The sequence below is a fragment of the Doryrhamphus excisus genome, linkage group LG3 (genome assembly GCF_037039965.1).
Source record: "Doryrhamphus excisus strain RoL-2023G ecotype Guam linkage group LG3, RoL_Dexc_Guam_v1.1, whole genome shotgun sequence".
In the NCBI taxonomy this organism is placed as follows: domain Eukaryota; kingdom Metazoa; phylum Chordata; class Actinopteri; order Syngnathiformes; family Syngnathidae; genus Doryrhamphus; species Doryrhamphus excisus.
Genome location: NC_136359.1, coordinates 4,788,078 through 4,802,118, shown reverse-complemented (window position 1 = coordinate 4,802,118; position 14,041 = coordinate 4,788,078). Strand labels below are relative to the sequence as shown.

Here is a 14,041-nt window from a genome sequence, read left to right as displayed (position 1 = left end):
TGATGTTGATATCAGATATTGGGACTACAGTATATCGATTATATCGATACTGACACACTACTTACCCCCATGTTTGGTTGGCACACAGAATATTGCGTCCCCGGGCTGGATAAAGATGGAAAACACCAAAAGAAAGATGAGACTCTCATCTCCATGCTTTCTGACTTCCTGCTTCCTGTGGAGCGTTCCATTACTTACATGGGGAAATATGCATGCCAGCTCTTATCAGATGCCCTCCTGCCACATTGCGGCCGTTTTTTAAAGCTTCAAACTGCAAACATGAGCTCTTCTATTGATCTATTTTGCCTAAAAAAAAAGTCAACATAAGCAACGGCTGTAGTTGATGTTTTTGTTGAGCGTGTTTGGACCGGCAGCAATGGGGTCATGGACAGTCAAGTCATATAGCTAAAGGAGGTCGTGGGGAAGTGGACGTTTTGTCCAATGGAGCCTTGAGGAGGATGTTTTCCCTTCCAATCATCTCTCGGATAGCCGGATAGTAGTAATAGTTCGGCTTCTCCAAATTTTGAGTACCGGAAACCTCCTTAATGTGGTTTCTGAAGGGGTGGTTGGGTTCCCCCAAAAAGTATGACCTGAAAAAAAGTCTTAGAATCTATGTTTTCCCTTAAAGAACCACAGCTTCCTAGTGCTGAGCGGCACTCGTGCAGCCCCAGATCATGTCACTCCGACCACCACTTAGTACCTTGCTACTTTAGCACAACAACGGGTGGGCTGAATCAGCAGGGGACAGTAAAACTATACTCCACCCAAAAATTGAACAAATGGGGGGGGGGGGGGGGCTAAGCTTTACTCATTAGCTTGCAACAATGCAGCCCTAATGATGTGATTTAACGCGGACAACTCCGTAAAAATTCCCTAGAAATCCCTCCCACCCTGCAAAAAAACAACAAAATACACTACACTTATTGATCCCACGGGTTGTACCATTGGAAGGAAATGAGCTAAAAGTAGCAAACGCTGCGTCGACGATGACATTAAAGAGTAAAATATGTAAAGGTTGTGCTTTTTCTAGAGCGGGTAGTCGCATTAATGAGATACAAGATGAACCGCCGTGTATTCTGTTTGTGTGTGTGCACATGCACAAGTAGAGGCGACGACGAGGCGGCGGGGGAGACAAGTATGGTCAGTAATGTGTTTGTAATAAGGTCACAAGCAGAAGTCCATTACAAACTCCCCTAGAGGCTCTATTTATAGTCATCTAAGAGCAGGGAAAAGGAGGCCGAGGGATGGAGCGCAAGTGAGGTCTTCAAGAAGATGAGAAGAACGCGACTGGAGAGGCGCCAGAGAGCCGAGGAAAAGGGAAAGGAGGTGAGAGCAGAAAGATGGCAGATATGTGGAAAGAGATGGAGGAGGAGGCTTGGCGACAGCAGGGGGACACGGAGAATTTGGCGAGGAGCTGGCAAGAAAAAAAGTGTGTGGTCGGAGGCGAGGAAGGTGCTAAAAAGGAGGCCGTGTAGAGGAGGGATAAGGAGGCCAGATGGAGACGGGCGCAATCCAGTTTTATCTTCCAGCCATGAACGGGGGGGGCAAAATATGGAAGAATGTGCAAATGAAATGAGCCTGTAAGCTGTTCTTTATCACCGATGCCATTGTGAGACTCGCAGTGCTGATGTTTGCCGACCGGACCTGTTTTTTTTTTTTTTCCACCCCTCCTCAGTCTGTAAACTTGTCCACTGTTGCGTCTTTAATTCCTCTAAAGCAGGGGTCTCAAACATGCGGCCCGCGGGCCAAATGTGGCCCACAGGACACTACTTTGAGGCCCCCGCCTTGATATGAAAGTTTAATGTTAGTGTGGCCCGCGCAAAAACCAATGTCCTTAAATCTTTTGTTGTTTATTGATGAGGATTAAGGCAGGGGGTCACAAACATGCGGCCCGCGGGCCAAATGTGGCCCGCAGGACACCGGTTGCTGGATGCTGTATGGTATCATGTACCCAGAAAAAATTATTACGTTTGATTAATGTTCATGTTAAAGGTTAAATAACTGTTAATAGTTATCCTCCCTATCCGTGTGGAAGTGGTAAGTTTTTGGCTATTTAAGTTTAAAGGAAATAACTTGAAGGCTACCGTTTAGGTCGCTAGCTCTCTAGTTTGCGAGTTAGCATGTGTCTCAAGACCCTGCAGTTGCGCAATATGTTGTAAATAAAAAAAAGTATAAATGTGACTATAGTCGTGTTTTGTCATGTCTACAGGGCTCTAATAATGCTTTGTTCATTTTAATTTGAAAAAAATAATTTGTCTACCCACCAACTATATGTGGTTTCTTAAGTTTTTATTATTTGCCGTTTTATTATTATTATTATATTTATTTATTACTGATTGATTCTTTATTCTTGATTTGTTTATTTATTTTTCATCTTATTTTGTGCAGAAAAATAAAAATTAAGATATTTGAGAACAGTGGAATGTTTTATCAGAGCTTTTATTGTAGAAAATCGGAACCAAAGCACTGAAAAAGTTTTTTGATTTTAATAAATGCGTTTTTGTTTTTTTTTTGAAAACCTGATGCGGCCCAGCCTTGCCCAGACCCTAGCTCCAGTGGCCCCCAGGTAAATTGAGTTTGAGACCCCTGCTCTAAAGGGAAGCAACACGGAAGTCAAACAAACAGTGCTTCGCAGGCACATGACAGGAAGACGGAAACCTGCAAGAATTGAAATCTTGGAAAGAATCCTGGCTCATTCATTCACAAACAAAAGCTCAGAGACCCTGGAGAGACTCACTTGAGAGCAGCTCTGTCTTTACTAAAAAAAAACTCAACTTAAAAAGTTAGAAAAGCTTTAAAGCTTGAGCCAGAAGAATGGGAGGCAAACAAAGGAAGGCAAGGGTACGGAAACTAGCATGAGTTTTCTACCGCTTTTCCTCACGAGAGTCGCGGGGGGTGCTGGAGCCTATCCCAGCTGTCTTCGGGCGAGAGGCGGGGTACACCCTGGACTGGTGGCCAGCCAATCACAGGGCACATATAGACAAACAACCATTCACACTCACATTCATACCTATGGACAATTTGGAGTCGCTAATTAACCTAGCATGTTTTTGGAATGTGGGAGGAAACCGGAGTACCCGGAGAAAAGCCACGCATGCACGGGGAGAACATGCAAACTCCACACAGAAATAGCCGAGGGTGGGATTGAACCCTGGTCTCCTAACTGTGAGGTCTGCATGCTAACCACTAGACCGCTGTTCCGCCCATAAACATAAAAAGTCTGCCATAAATCTACTCAGGGGTGACACTATAGAACAGGGGTGTCCAAACTTTTTTTCCAGCATGCGCCACATTGTGAAGAATGAAAGGATTCGGGGCGGGGGCAGCTCCGCTTTGTGATACATATATTGTAGGTATTAGTTAGTAGTAATACCTGTTAGTAGTATTGGTAATGGTAATGGTTTAATTTTATTTGAACATGCATCAGATTACAATTGAATGCATCACATAATCAGTTCACAGTTCCACATGTCCAAAAGGAGTAGGAAGAAGCAAAGCTTATTAAATCCTACCCCTCCATCTGGTACTTTTACAATCAGTAACTGTTACATTTGTTCACTTCCTGCTTTCCATAATACAGTTTAAGGGTGTTTTTTGTTTTTTTTTAATAATGTACCTCGTATCGAAGTACTAGGTGATATGAGCATCCAATGACATAATGTGTACCATAGTAAGTGTCAATATAGTGATATATATAGCACATCATGACTGGTTCAAGACTCTTCATCCTTGTATTTAGCAAACATCAACTGCTTGTATTGTTTCTTGAATTGGCTCATCGTTGTGCATTGTTTGAGGGTCTTACTCAATCCATTCCATAGTTTGATTCCACATACTGAAATGCTATGGCTTTTTAACGTAGTCCAAGTGTTTCAAATGTAGTTCTTCCCTGAGATCATATTTCTCCTCTCTTGTAGAGAAGTATTGGATGACATTTTTAGCTAATTGGTTATTTTTAGCCTTATGTATTATTTTAGCAGTTTGAAGATGAACTATATCAGCAAGTTGGAGTATTTCTGATTTTAGAAATAAGGAGTTAGTATGTTCTCTGTAGGCGGCATTATGAATTATCAATCTCTTAATTTTATCTTCTGTTTTTCTTTATTTTCCCCAATATTTCAACTGAAAGAATCTTTATACATTTCTTTTTCATAATATTGTGACTTTATATATTAATTTTCCAGAATTTACAACTTTCTGTTTCTGTAATATCTCAAGTCTATGCTAGTAAAATGACATTATTCTTCCTCCTAATATTATGGATTTATCGTCTTAAAATTATGACTTTTTTTTCATGAGAACATAACTTTTTTACGTTATTTTCATAAAGTTACATTAGCATTTTTTTAGATTTCTGCTGTTTTTTTTTCTTCACATAATTATGACTTTTTTTCATTACTATTGTTTATTTGGATTTTATTCCTGTGATCTTCACATAAATATTACTTTTTTTTCCATTAGTATTGTTTATTTTGATTTTATTCCTGTGATCTTTACATAATTATGACTTTTTTTTCCATTACTAATGTTTATTTTGATTTTATTCTTGTGACATTATAACCTTTTACACAACCTCATTTTTCAAAAATTGCATCGTTGTTTTGTTTCTTATACTTAAAAAAATAATGTATTTTTTTTCTTTAATATTCTAAGTTTATGCTACTAAAATGTTATCATTTTTTTCATGATATTTTGACATTATATTGATTCTCAGTCCTCATGGGACCGTGTCAAAGTATCCTAGCTTGGGCGAGATACTCAACCTCCGGTTATGCATCATCAGTCGGTACATGCTGTGGCAAAACTCTGAAATTTCTGTAATATCTCAAGTCTATGCTAGTAAAATGGCATTGTTCTTCCTCCTAATATTATGGATTTATCGTCTTAAAATTATGACTTTTTTTCGTGAGAACATAACTTTTTTACGTTATTTTCCTAAAGTTACATTCGCATTTTTTTTTAGATTTCTGCTGTTTTTTTTCTTCACATAATTATGACTTTTTTTTAATTACTATTGTTTATTTAGATTTTATTCCTGTGATCTTCATATAATTATTAATTTTTTCCATTAGTATTGTTTATTTTGATTTTATTCCTGTGATCTTCACATAAATATGACTTTTTTTCCCCATTAGTATTTTTTATTTAGATTTTATTCCTGTGATATTTACATAATTATGACTTTTTTCCATTAGTATTGTTTATTTTGATTTTATTCCTGTGATCTTCACATAAATGTGACTTTTTTCCATTAGTATTGTTTATTTTGACTTTATTCCTGTGATCTTTACATAATTATGACCTTTTTCCATTACTATTGTTTATTTAGATTTTATTCCTGTGATCTTCATATAATTATGACTTTTTTTCCATTAGTATTGTTTATTTTGATTTTATTCCTGAGATTTTTACATAATTATGCCTTTTTTCCCATTACTAATGTTTATTTTGATTTTATTCTGGTGACATTATAACCTTTTACACAACCTCATTTTTCAAAAATTGCATCGTTGTTTTGTTTCTTATACTTAAAAAAATAATGTATTTTTTTTCTTTAATATTCTAAGTTTATGCTACTAAAATGTTATCATTTTTTTCATGATATTTTGACATTATATTGAGTCTCAGTCCTCATGGGACCGTGTCAAAGTATCCTAGCTTGGGCGAGATACTCAACCTCCGGTTATGCATCATCAGTCGGTGCACGCGGTGCCATAACTCTGAGAAATAGTCATTGGTCCAGGCCTGCATGAGTGCTGCCGATACTGAGGAGTCACGGTTTCATGGCAGTTTTCCAACATAACAAGATGTGACATTATCATATAATAAACAGTAAAATGTGAATTTTAAGAAGTAAAAGATAGAGCAGGTGAGAGGTTTCTCATACAGGAAAAAAAAAAAAAAAACTCTGCTACATCTTAAAAATTAGGCCAGTGTTTTGATATTCCGCCGCACTGCCCTGTGCCGACTGGCTGCATTAATATGGATGGCGGGCTGTGATAGTAGAACATGAATGAAAGCGAAGCCTTGCTTTCCCCTGCAGGCCGGGATAAGGCAGACAGAATCCATCTGGAAGATAACATTACACCAACTCACACAAGTTTGTACCCCCACAAGCTTACATGGAACTATGCATTTCAATGAGCTACTTCATTTGCATATATGTGTGTGTGTGTGTTCCAGAGCAGGTAACCCTTGGAAATAACTGTAATTATTATTTTTTCCTTCATGTGTTTGTTTTCTTGTCTGTTGTTTCTCCGCCTCCAATGTTTTTTATTTTTTTATTATTGCGGTGTTGTTATTCCGTTTTAGGCAAGACTTGATTAGATAATTCTGCAAATTACCTTCAATGTGGTGGCCTGCGAACCGCGGCGCATTACATGCTTTTTGTGTTCCGCATTCGTTTGGGTTAAAATTGCACCGGGGCAAATAACGCAGTGATTGCCTGCTGCGGTTGAGCTTTTGTTTAGCCTGATTGGAGATGCTTTTTTTTTTAATAATCATTATGAGTTTTGTTTGCTGTGTTTTTTTGTGCATAGAAACGTTACAATAAAGCTGTGATGACAGATCCCACCTTGGTTCACACACACTTGGTCACAGTTGTGCAATTTATGAATAAGCATATTGTACAACACATCAGCAACAGAACCAATGTTGTGATAGCGGTAAGGGGGCCTGCATTAATAGCGCTGATGAGTTCATTGTAAACAACAATACAATACGTGTAACACCCATGAGTTTCTGAGTCGCTCCACCGACATTTTAAAGCGCACACAGAGATAGATAGAGTTGCAGGATGCTCACCACTCGTGCAGCCATCTTGTGGATGTATTGCAAAAAAAATAACGGGAGCTGTTCATTACAATGTTTTTTTGACCTTGTGCGAATTAATTTTTTTTTTCCTGCGATTAATTGATTAGAGGCATTAACTGAATTTATCAGTACCAACCACTTTGTGAGTTGCTTTTAACAGAGTTAAAAATACACTTTATTAATATGTCTAAATGTCATTTAGTAATTGTTATGTGAATTTTATCTGTGAGTTATTAGTTATTTATATTATTAAATTATTATTATTATATTATATAGTATATTATTATATTAGTATATTATAGTATATTATTATAATATTATATTTAAATTGTTATGCGAATTTGTTATGCGAGTTATTATTTATTTATATTATTAAATTATTATAATATTAAATATTATATTATTATATTTAAATTGTTATGTGAGTTTTATCTGTGAGTTATTATTTATTTATATTATTAAATTATTATTATATTATATTATTATATTAAAATTGTTATTTGAATTTTATCTGAGTTATTAATTATTTATATGATTATATTTCTATTATTAAATTATTATTATTATTTATATTATTTATATTATTTATATTATTTATATTATTTATATTATTTATATTATTTATATTATTTATATCATTTATATCATTTATGTCATTTAGATTATTTAGATTATTTAGCGCGCAGACCTCACAGCGAGGAGACCAGGGTTCAATTCCACCCTCGGCCATCTCTGTGTGGAGTTTGCATGTTCTCCCCGTGCATGCGTGGGTTTTCTCCGGGTACTCCGGTTTCCTCCCACATTCCAAAAACATGCTAGGTTAATTGGCGACTCCAAATTGTCCATAGCTATGAATGTGAGTGTGAATGGTCGTTTGTCTATATGTGCCCTGTGATTGGCTGGCCACCAGTCCGTGAGGAAAAGCGGTAGAAAATTAATGAATGAATGAATATTATCATATATTTATTTATTTATTTTTCTTATACTATTTTGTCAATTTTAGTGCTTTCCTTGTATTATGCCTTATTTCATACTGGCATTTTTGTTCCCTCCGGGCTTCCGTAGTTTCCCTCAGCTTCGGTAGTACTTCCTCTCTTTGCCACACAATGTGTTTGGCATCGATGAGGGTAAGTTGAGTGAAAGAGCTGCAAACATAATGTGTTGAAGAGTCGGTCAACTATGTTATGTCAATCAATGTATATTGCTTGTATATCAATATGTTTTTGATGTCAGGTAGTTTTATGTACTTTTGACCTTTGTTTTGGTTTGGTTAAAAGGGCCTCTTTTCATTTGCACATTTGGCTGGATTTGTGTTGCACTAGGCCACGTCGTGTTTTGGCCTTCAGGTATGTGTTTTTCATTTTTGTAATCATAATGCTTTTTGTATTTCACATGTCTTTAATCACTCCTTCGCCCTCTCGGTTACTTAGGTGTCCTTCAGTTGGTATCGTACATAAATATTGTTAGAAAAACATGTGATACATTGTCATCATTAAAGAGTACTTCCTCTCTTTGCCACACAACATGCTTGGCATCGATGAGGGGTGCAAAAGTGGATAGAAAAACAACTTTTGTTTCTTTTTTTTTTTGTCCTTCCGAGACCTAGTAAGGCCGTTACACTGGCATTTTAAGTGTAGTCCTCTCCAGACGCCTCACCATTTGAGAAGCACCGCTCTTGGAAGACATTACAGACGGTATTTTTAAAGTTGGACACAATACTCTTAAGGATAAATATGACTTTTTTTGTCCCCGTTCTTTCTATTCTTCTGTGCATCCTAAAATTTGTGTGCATGTTCATATAACACTTGGAGACAGCCATGGAAAAAAAAAAAAAAAAAAAAAAAAAAAAAGCAAAGTGAGCGCTCTCACACTGCCTACCTGCAAACACCCACGTGTCAGCTGCTCCTTGGATGTACACGTCCTCCTTAAAAGTGTGCCTGAGAAATGTCTAAATTGTTTAAATGTGTGACATATACAGTCCATGCGTACGACAAAGCAACATAATCCCAGACGAGTCGTACGGCAAAAAGAGCTTATGGTTATACGAACACAAGGTTGTCAAGATAATGGTTTAAAAAAAAAAAAAACTACAGGCAAATTTTGGAAAATTTTAATGGCGCTGTTTAAAAAGTGGAGCTCTGCAGCAAATGTAAAACATTAATATGAAATATTCATTGAGTATCATTTGAAATGATCGGTAATGTGCACCACTTCATTAACTGAGTGTGACAGCCGCATATTGGAACAATATTGTACTTTCTCATCACCTTCTGCTGCTAAATCAATGGAATTGTTTGCTCTGCTCGACAAGAATATCAAGTTATGTTGTAATGTAATGGTATTTGGACCTTAGTATTAAGTGGGGTTAACTTACTTTTACGCTTGTATGAAATCACATTAGACGAGGGATGCTCTACTCAGGATTTTATGCTGCTGATTCCGATCATCGTTGAGTACAATCGGTCGATACTGTTACCGATCACATGGATTAAGTGTAAGTCTTTCAATTTATCGATGAGTGTTATTGGTCTAGAGCACCAATTCCAGGGCCCGCCAAAAAATATGCACCATAAATTTTGATGTGCACCATAAATTTTGTACATTTTTCTTAAACGTACTTCAGAACTACTACTAATTGTTAAAATACTGTGCTGCTTTCGAGTCAATGAGGAAAGAGGAAACGATAGCCCTTTCATGAGCTATCCGTTCGCTCACAACAAGCTTGTGCAACAACATAACGCACTGCGTCATCTTTCAAAGAACAGTAAATTCATCACACAGCAACTTAACACTCAAAGGACATATTTACAAATACACTAGAAAGATGACCCACTATGAAATTAAAATGAACGTTTGCATTAATTAGGGTGCTGCAATGACGTCAGCTTCCCTCTGCGCTCTGTGTCCTCTGGCTACCTTAAGTGGACAGAACTGGCATTGCAGTGCCAATTTCTATGCTCTCCAATACAAAGGTTTTCATACTAAACTCGTATCAATACATGATATAATAATATATGGTATAATATTTGAGTGTTAAGTTGCTGTGTGATGAGTTATGTTGTTGGCAGAAGCCAATCACGAGCTATCCGTTCGCTCACACAAGCTTGTCAACCCATTGAAAATAACAGGAGGTCATTATGTACAGCAGTGCAACAACGTAATTCACTGACTCACTGCATCATCTTTCAAAGAACAGTAAATTCATCACACAGCAACTTAACACTCAAAGGGCGTATTTAACAAATACTATAGAAAGATGACCCACTATGAAATTAAAATGAATGTTTCGTTCGCTCTTAACCAGCTTGTCAACCCATTGGAAATAACAGGAGGTCATTATGTACACCAGTGCAACAACGTAACTCACTGACTCACTGCGTCATCGTTCAAAGAACAGTAAATTCATCACACAGCAACTTAACACTCAAAGGGCATATTTAACAAATATAGAAAGATGACCCACTATGAAATTAAAATGAACGTTTGCATTAATTAGGGTGCTGCAATGACGTCAGCTTCCCTCTGCGCTCTGTGTCCTCTGGCTACCTCAGGTGGACAGAACTGGCATTGCGGTGCCAATTTCTATGCCTTCAGTGCTCCTCCAATAAAAAGGTTTTCATACTAAACTCGTATCAATACATGTTTATGTATTTCTGAGGTGTAATATTTGAGTGTTAAGTTGCTGTGTGATGAGTTATGTTGTTGGCAGAAGCCAATCACGAGCTATCCGTTCGCTCACAACAAGCTTGTCAACCCATTGAAAAATAACAGGAGTTCATTATGTACACCAGTGCAACAACGTAACTCACTGACTCATTGCGTCATCTTTCAAAAAACAGTAAATTCATCACACAGCAACTTAACACTCAAAGGGCGTATTTAGAAATATAAAAAGATGACCCCATGAAATTAAAATGAACGTTTGCATTAATTAGGGTGCTGCAATGATGTCAGCTTCCCTCTGTGTCCTCTGGCTACCTCAGGTGGACAGAACTGGCATTGCAGTGCCAATTTCTATGCCCTCCAATACAAAGGTTTTCATACTAAACTCGTATCAATACATGTTTCTATATTTTGGAGGTATAATATGTGAGTGTTAAGTTGCTGTGTGATGAGTTTAATGTGTGTAGGATGAAACCCTATATTGAGGAATCACCTCCTGATTTTTCTGCTCATCTTGTCCTATGAATTAAATTATTGTTCAGGTACTGATGCTGCACTGTGAGCCTGGAAAACTAACCGTACTCTGTTAAATGTTTGTTATTCAAATGCTATATTAAGTTGAAGCTACTTAGCATTGATCGTATATGCATTGATCGGGTACTTTGCCACGGAAATCGGACAATACTGATCGGTGGCCGATGGATTGGAGCATCCCTACCTATTCCATTCTTCTTCTGCAATGCAATGCACCTTCGACATTAGAGTCAGGACTCTTTTTACATTCAGATTTGCATTCTTTTTACAGGGGTTAACTTCTTTTTACACTTGTGTGACAAAGAATGTTTTAAAAATTGTGATTTGCAGTGCTCATCATTGAATCAGCGCTTCATTACTAGCGGTAAGACTGTTGAATGATCTTTTGGCCAAAGCTAACGTGTAACAGCGGTTAACTTCTTTTTACACTTGACAGCTAAAAATGCCCCCCCCCCCCCCCCTTCACGTTAAACGCCTTTGCCATGATTGTGTTTCACTACTACATATGTGTCTCTACCAATCCAGACTTACACACCACATTCCCACGTTCTGTTCCCCAAATTCTAAATCTCGTATTCTCCGGGCAGAATTTGCCTCATTTGATCAGTTCAATCACATTTAAAAAGACTACTGGGATGACTCCAATTATTTTGTCAAACTGACAGCCGTTCTCACACACACACACACACACACACACACACGGAAGTGTTAGCAAAGCCTTCTCTGACTTCTCAGAAAGGGTGAGACTACTCTGGAATACTAAAAAAAAAAAACCATCACATACACTTTATATGCATTCACGCAAATAAAGAACATGATGTGCACATCCCGGATGGTCCGGCATGCATCTGCGTGAATGCATAATATGCATACATTTATAAACATATGCCATTTAATAGACTTACTGTATGTCTGTTTAAAAATGCATATATTCCCCGCCAGACACACACACACACACACACACATAGAGCTTTAAAAACTAATATGCACTTTGACGCTGCTCTAACCTGATAACTTGGAGGCAAAGCAGCCTTTGGAATTATAATTAGGCAATAAGTGAAATATGCATGTATGTATGAGTCAGGCCGTTTATATTCAAATGGTGCACTTGTCTCCATGCCTGTGGAACCTTTAAAGTAGGTTTCGTTTGGAATTCACTCCAAACGTTGAGGAAATTTACGCCTCTGAGTCGAACCAAACTTTCAAAGTTCCAACAATTTTATGACTTGCAGGATCTCAGTTTTTGCTTTTTCTTTGGCTTTTTGTTATCTTTCTGAAACTTGTAACAATGCTGACGAGTGAATGTTCAGTTTCTTATATTTTAAGGTTGAGTGGACATTTTATGTGCTCCCACATCTTGATTTATGGTGTTTTCGACCCGCTTTCTTATCTCAATCCCTGATCGTTGTCTGTGTTGCTTTCGGTCTTGATGATTTTGGCTCTGATTTGGCCAACTTCTGAAGAAGGCTGTCCAATCAAATTACCTTAAAGACAGTTGTCAGAATATAAGAAATAAGAATCATTCATTCAATAAGAAGAACCTAATTGAGTTTTTTTTTAGGTTTTCCAACTGTTAACTTATTTTTACACTTGTATACCAATTAACTCCAGACACTACCGGCCATTTTAGAGGACTTTGACTGATTTTTCTGGGGTCACATGAACATGGAACATACCAAAGAAAGATTAGACTCTCGTCTTTCACCAGAAAAAAAAAAAAAAAAAATTCAGCAAAAGATCAGTTCATAACCAAAAAAAGTAGATAAACAACTTTTTGTGAAAACATATATTTCAAGCGTAAATTTCACTTTGATGCAAATTCTGCCATATACAGTATTTAGCCAAAATACTATCTAAACAAATATGCCATAAACAACACAGAAAATTGTTGTTTTTCATGAAAATAATAAATAATAATTTTAAATAATTTATATTTTATAATAATATTAATATAAATATTAATCATTTATATTTTAAATAATTTATTTTACAAATGGGCTGCACGGCGGACGAGTGGTTAGCGCGCAGGCCTCACAGGGTTCAATCCCACCCTCTCCGGTTTCCTCCCACATTCCAAAAACATGCTCGGTTAATTGGCCACTCCAAATTGTCCATAGGTATGAATGTGAGTGTGAATGGTTGTTTGTTTATATGTGCCCTGTGATTGGCTGGCCACCAGTCCAAGGTGTACCTATTGGGGTTTGAATATCCCTCCCACATTATTTTTTTTTCAGAAATTGATGAATTAATAATAATTAATAAATGATAGCTTTTTTGTGTCTGACTATAGTCTATTATTAGCCAGGCAAGTTATATATAGTATTCTGTTCACTAGGCATCAGTAATGGTGAGTAATGCTGAGATTGAGTGAAAAAAAATGTTATCCTCCTCTTCCGTGTGGAAGTGGTAAGTTTTTGGCACCTTTGTCCTTTTTCCTCACTCTGGTTTTAAATTCTTTTATAAAGGGGATCTATTATGCCTATTTTTTTTACCCTTTCTATTGAGGGGTGGTCTCCCATAGAGCAGTTACACACAATAACCTGCGCGGAAAACTTTAGATTTTGCAGAATATTCTGTATTTTTTTATTTTTAAAAATTAGTAGCTTACTCATATAGCTGGCACAGTACCAGGCTTTATTTTAAGACGTGTAGCAAAGCCTTCCTGTACTTCAAAACAACCATGAGTGTAATGAGTACCCCGCCTTTTGCCCGAAGACAGCTGGGATAGGCTCCAGCACCCCCTGCAAGTGTTCTTTTTACACTTGTATGACAGTTAAGAACATTCAACCACTGCTTAAAAATGGCCAATCCAGTTAAAGTAAGTTTATAAGATGGATTGTTGCTATTATTATTTCCATTCTAACCTCCTGCACAGATGAAACAGTGAATACTAGCCAAGAAGTGAAGAGTTATGACAGGAAGTCAACGTACAAATCAAGTCAACGGTGGTCTCTCCAGCGAGAGTGACAAACGATATACGGTGCTATGTGTCTTCATCACGAAGCCATCCCATAATAGTCCATCTCTTCTT

At 37.1% G+C, this 14,041-nt stretch overlaps 1 protein-coding gene across 3 annotated transcripts in view; it reads left to right on the top strand.

Annotated features, from left to right (window-relative positions):
- The window catches only part of LOC131127950 (netrin receptor UNC5C), a 253,722-nt gene that overhangs the window by 109,833 nt on the left and 129,848 nt on the right, over nucleotides 1-14,041 (top strand). The gene's annotated exons all lie outside the window — the stretch shown is intronic.